This window comes from Heteronotia binoei, chromosome 3, assembly GCF_032191835.1.
Source record: "Heteronotia binoei isolate CCM8104 ecotype False Entrance Well chromosome 3, APGP_CSIRO_Hbin_v1, whole genome shotgun sequence".
Classification (NCBI taxonomy): Eukaryota; Metazoa; Chordata; class Lepidosauria; order Squamata; family Gekkonidae; genus Heteronotia; species Heteronotia binoei.
The window spans coordinates 51,140,092-51,146,091 of NC_083225.1; the positions used below are offsets into that span (position 1 = coordinate 51,140,092).

The following is a 6,000-nucleotide window of genomic DNA, read 5'->3' on the forward strand; positions in this document are numbered from 1 at the left end:
CATGAATTGTGTGACAATCTCAGACAAATGGTATGTTAAGCCACAAGAATATAGTTTGAGAGACAGAACTATCCAAGGAATAAGTTGCTTGTCATATCATCTGAGCTGCTAAAAATTAATATAATGATAGTGGCTGATGACAAGTATCTGCATTCCTAATTAGCGCTGTATGGCAATTTTTAAAATATCACACTTCATAAAGGCAATGATACTACCAGCAAGCATTCAACAGATATGAACCATTCCACATAGAAGACAAATGCGATTTTTCCATTTTGTTTCAGATACATCCTGAGAAACCATGTGTTTCATCAAGTAGTGACCACAGCAGAATCACCATTTTATCAAAATGAACTTCCTTTAAATAAACAGAAAGCTGTCTAAGCCATCTGTGCTTCATCCATAGCTGGTAGCTACAGACCACCACTGGCACTGGACCAGAGCTCAGAACATCCTGCATCCATTTTTTAAAGAAAGCTCCTGCTTCTTCCTTTTAACCAGCAACTTGCACATGTCATTCTGAGGAGAAAAGCACTGCAACTGCTTCCATTGTAGATACACTTCCCACTTCTCTATTTTTGGGAAGTCTGTGGTTACCAGAGAGGAGAAAGTTATCATTTCTAGATACCTTTCAGGAGTTACGGGTCCGTATTCAAGTCTACTGAGGCTAGCTAATGTTCCACAGTATCTTAGGAGTTCACACAAGTACAATGGAACAATTTCCTCCATGTGTCAAAGAACAGAACTGTATTACAGTATTGGACAAAGAACAGATCACAATTGTTCCTTCCTTTTTAGAAATATGGCTGCTCAAGGATCTGTCATGTCCTGCCCTGATCTTGGACACTTTCTCCCCCTTAAATTCTGGCATTCCACTCTAGCCTGCTCCACCAAGACAAATTATTCCCAATTCCCTCCCCATTCAAACTCCGAATAGTGCTTTCTTGCTATAGCACCTGATCTTTATAATTGTTTCTGATCCTGCAAGTCCATTTAAAAAACATTTCCTAATTGGACTGCGATACTGCTTACTTGGTCCCAAATTTTTACTTCAGTACCATGGTGTAGCCAGAGTAACATAGTGCTTATAGCAATGGATGAGGACCTGGAAACCCAGGTTCAAATCTCCACAGGCCATGAAACTTACTAGATGACCCTGGGCCAACCACTCAGCCCAACCTACTTACAGGGTTCCTGTGAGGATCTAATGAAGGAGAAGAGAAAGCCATATACAATGTCCTGAGCTCACTGGAAGAAGGCCAGGGTAAAAATGTAATAAATGCAATAATAGATTATCTCAAGAATTAACCCACAAAGACAACACAATTAATAAGCTGAAATGCTTGCTGCACTATTCTAAATTTGTTAGCTGCAACAGTGCCAGGGCAGTGAACAAAACTGTCATTTAAAAAAATATTAAGTCTAACTAAAGATACATATGCAATTATTTTCTAAAAATATTTACCATGCAATGAAAACTGGATTACTTAAAACTACATTAAAGTAATTGCTGTATCTCTTTTAATAATAGCAATGATATAAATCAACATATTCTTTCCTTGACTGGAATTATGTGGCATAATGAAGATGAATGATCATACTACAACAGACACTTACTGCTAGTCTCATTAGCAGAGCCCAAAATCAATGGACGTGCAACCAAATACTGCTAGACAAGAAGTCAACAACATGATGAACTCAATAATTTTACATATATTATAGGATAGCAATCTCCAGGTCCAAATACTTACAATCAAAATTGCAAAACAGAAGCAGCCATTAAATAATCTAAGTTTTAATATATGCTCCACATCTACTAGAGTGCATCCAGTGATCCATAGGATTATGGCTGTTCCTTGAATCTCCGGGAGAAGGAGAAAAAAAATCACCCCCTCTTTCTCCATATTCCATCAGCACAGATGAACTGACAGAACAAGAAGGGTGATTTTGTGCTTTCCCCCTCTCCGGAGCAGCCTCCTGACCCGCAAGGTCCCGTAACCCGGGAATAAACATTCCAGGTGTCAGGAATTTTGTTTCAGTTATACAACCCCTATACGTTTTGGATAAGCTTCTTCAGGGGAATTTGTAAAACTGTATTCCTAAAGCAGTTCCTATAGCAATAATCACACTCCTCACAGTAATAGAACTTCAGAAGGAACTGCTTCCATTATACAATTTTGCCAATCCTATCTATGCAAGAGGCTTAGGACCAGTAGAATTGAATAAAATAGTTTTCTTCCCCCCATATCATCACTCGTTTTTTGGGGGGAGGGGCTTCATCCTGGTTTTTTGCAAGGCTCTTATGGTCACAGGCCAAGGGTTTATGTGACTTTCTAAGGGCATAGTCCAATTTACAATCCAACTGAGTAGTGATCCTTTGCTATCTTTAGTGACCAAACTCCTCTCATAAGAGCAGCACTACTGAGGTATCTACTAAAGGTACCAGGAAAATATAAATTGCTTAATTACACAGATAGTAGTATCTTTTGGCTAGGTTGGAATTTTGCTTATTAGAAAGGGGGTTAAGTCCACAATTCCTTCATTCAGTGTTCAAAAAATTCAGGAGGGGGGGGAATGCTTTAGTTCATCTGGCTTTGCTTTAGAGTTCTTTTTCTCTTTCCTATATGTAGTAGGCTCCAAGAAACCCAGGGCCACTACAGGAACCCCTGATATTGTTGCTATTTTAAAAGGCATTTACACTGTTCAAAAACTACCGTCTCTTCCTCTTCTGAGACGACTTCATCTTCATCAGAAGAGATGTCTGAGGCCCCAGAACCACAAGAGTCATTGAATGACTCCCACCCAAGTAACAGAAAGTTCAAGATTTGGTCCCTTCTTCTTGATGGGAATTACAAAGGATCTCCCTCCCCTTCAGAGTGAGAACTGATAATCTCTGCTGCTGTTCATATAGGAGTGCAAGGGGATGCCCAAACTCCTATGAGTTCAGATTGCCTCATAATCTCTATTTGAAAATAAGTACCTATTTATTGATGTTCAGTTTGACCAAACTGCCAAACCATCCATTGGAATTCTCTGCACAACAGTATGTGTGTGGGGGGGGAGGGAGAGATAGATAGATAAGATAGATAGATTAGATAGATAGATAGATAGATAGATAGATAGATAGATAGATAGATAGATAGATAGATAGATAGAGAGAAGGCTTTCATGCATATTATCTCTTATAGCTTCATGACACAGCTGCAGAACAGGCACAATTCTTTTTGACAACCAAATTTAAATATATCATTAATGTGTTCCAAAATGAATTAACTTTAGAATAGAATCTACCTTTTGCTCTTCCTATTAATGATTTCTGGGGATAACCCATATGGCTCTTCTTGCACATGGAGTTTTGTAAAGTTTGTAAAACATGAACTGGATCAAGAAAATCAAAATAACAGATGCCACTGAGACCTTTACAACATGGGCAAAATTCTCCAGGAGGGGGCTGCCAGTGGAGAGAAGATGAGAAAGCCAAAGTTGGGGTGGTGAGTGGGAAATTAATTAATCAGCTCCTGTCTTGTACCTCAGAATAATCAGCTGAAGTATGTTGATGATGATATTGATATTGGATTTATATTCCACCCTCCACTCCGAAGAGTCTCAGAGCAGCTCACAATCTCCTTTACCTTCCTCCCCCACAACAGACACCCTGTGAGGTGGGTGGGGCTGGAGAGGGCTCTCACAGTAGCTGCCCTTGCAAGGACAACCTCTGCCAGAGCTATGGCTGACCCAAGGCCATGCTAGCAGGTGCAAGTGGAGGAGTGGGGAATCGAACCCGGTTCTCCCAGATAAGAGTCCGCACACTTAACCACTACACCAAACTGGCTCTCCTATGTAAATAGGGAAGGACTGTTCCAGAAACTGTATTATAGAGGTTAAAGAACACTTCGCCTTGGAGAATATTTGTGGTAAAGGCTGTCCTTGGCTCCTGAAGGACCTCTGGTTGCCCATCCATGCAATAGACCTATTTTGAAAGTTAGAAAATAGTACATAAAATACTGCCACTCCCATACAGTTTACCCGGGAGAAATGGATTGGTATGGAGAAGCAGTTGCTCACACAATGCATTTTTCTCATTTCTCTTCACACTATAGCCTCCTGGCCTTCCCAAACACTTTCCTAGAAAGTTGGAGACCACTGAAAACTGGATGAAATGTAATACAGATAGCTACAGTGGGAAGGAAGAATCAGTAAAAATAATCCTATTATCTCCCCTTTTTTCATGAACAGAAGTGCCCTCCCTAGAATAAACAGCACACTGGAGTGCTAGACTGCACTTGAAGCGGCAACCTAAGAAAAAAGTTAACTACTATAAAATATGAATAATTTATGTGTGTTTTAAAGATACATGAACAAAATAACAAACTATTCTGAATTTACCATTAAATGCTGCAATAATTAATGCAATTTTAGCCCTGCAAGTACACAAAAAGTTACAGAAGACACACAGCTGGAGGCAAACTGCAATTAAACCAATAAGAATAATCAGTAAACAATAATAACCTCCAACTAACAATATCTGAGCATCTTACCTTTGGCACACAATTCAGGATCCAGACACTGAAAGCTAGGACTTTTCAATATGTTATACTTGCAAAAGATTCTGAAACAAAACACAAAGACAGTTTAGTTAACGTTTAAAATCTGGCAGGTTTTTAAAAATTAAGCTAGCCGAACTGCATTGACAGAGAGAATTTCAATCTACTTAATTTTCAACAGTGAACATTTTATTAGATGGACACACTGATCAAAGCAAACAGAACCTCCTCCCCCCAAAAAACCCTCAGCTAGCAAATTATTTGTTCTTTTTTGTTGGCATTTGGAGATTTTCAAAATGTACTGACATTTTTCACATCAAGCATTTCATGCATTAGACATAGGTTTTCAGAAGCAATTAATACTGTTCTTCCAAGGAGCTTCCCAAGCCTGTGAGGTATTTGTGCTAGTAACTCTCCCTCTGCCTAATGCAGGGTTTTTTTTGTAGCAGGAACTTCTTTGCATATTAGGCCACACACCCCTGATGTAGCCAATCCTCCTGGAGCTTACAATAGGTGCTGTACTAAGAGCCCTGTAAGCTCCAGGAGGACTGGCTAGATCAGAAGTGTGTGGCCTAATATGCAAAGGAGTTCCTGCTACAAAAAAAGCCCTGGCCTAAGGTAATACTGACTTCATGGCTAAGCAGAAAGTTTAAATTGAATCTCCCCAGTCCGAGTGATACACCACACCCACCTTTTTAAAATTAAAACCAGCATCAAGTAGAAGTATTGCTGATCACATGTCACAGTAGCTTTAGATGTTCCTCTCAAGTCTCATCTAAAAGTAGAATACTATGCACCTCCACTGTACAATCTCCTGATGTGGAGACAGAATGCTCATTCCACCCTCTCCCCCGCACATCAGATGAATTGTTGGAAAAGAAAACATGAAACACTTGTTCTCTCTCCCTATCGCTGCAAGACGCCTAACAATTCACACTGTTAAAATCCATTAACTGCTGACAAGCAGCACTATGCTTCCTAAATGCCTTGATTCCCAGGGTATTGTTGGAACACATGCAATACTGCAACCTTGCTGAAGCCAAATAGGTATGGGAGCTGATCAGTACATAGATGGAAGCCTGTGCACTGTCTCAATGGGTAAGTGTTGGATATAAATGTAATAAATAATAAAATAATAAATGTTCCAACTTAAAGGAACCAAATATGAGGAAAGTGTGCCTGTTATTCTTTAGGGACTGAGACATTTTGTTTATTTAAACCAGAAGCCATGCTATCAGAAGATATATTTGACTAATGCAGCTTACATTATTCTTTGTCAGAATTTTATGGAAAACGTCGGGGTTCCCCCCCCCCCAATTTTCCAATTTTTATTATAATACATACTTAACTTACAATAGTTCGAAAACATTTAGTTTTTTTGTCTATAAAGTCAGCAAAGTATTCTTCTAATACAAGTTGAGAAAAAAAAAACAGTTAACAAGTAAACAGAACAGAA

The 6,000-nt window shown here is 39.2% G+C and overlaps 1 protein-coding gene across 1 annotated transcript in view; it reads right to left on the minus strand.

Annotated features, from left to right (window-relative positions):
* Nucleotides 1–4,655, minus strand: part of NCK2 (NCK adaptor protein 2) — a 73,746-nt gene extending 69,091 nt beyond the window's left edge. Inside the window, exon 1 of the mRNA XM_060233781.1 lies at nucleotides 4,539–4,655. The gene's annotated coding sequence lies outside the window, so the exon portion shown is untranslated. The remainder of the gene's footprint in view (nucleotides 1–4,538) is intronic.
* Nucleotides 4,656–6,000: the final 1,345 nt, after the last annotated feature.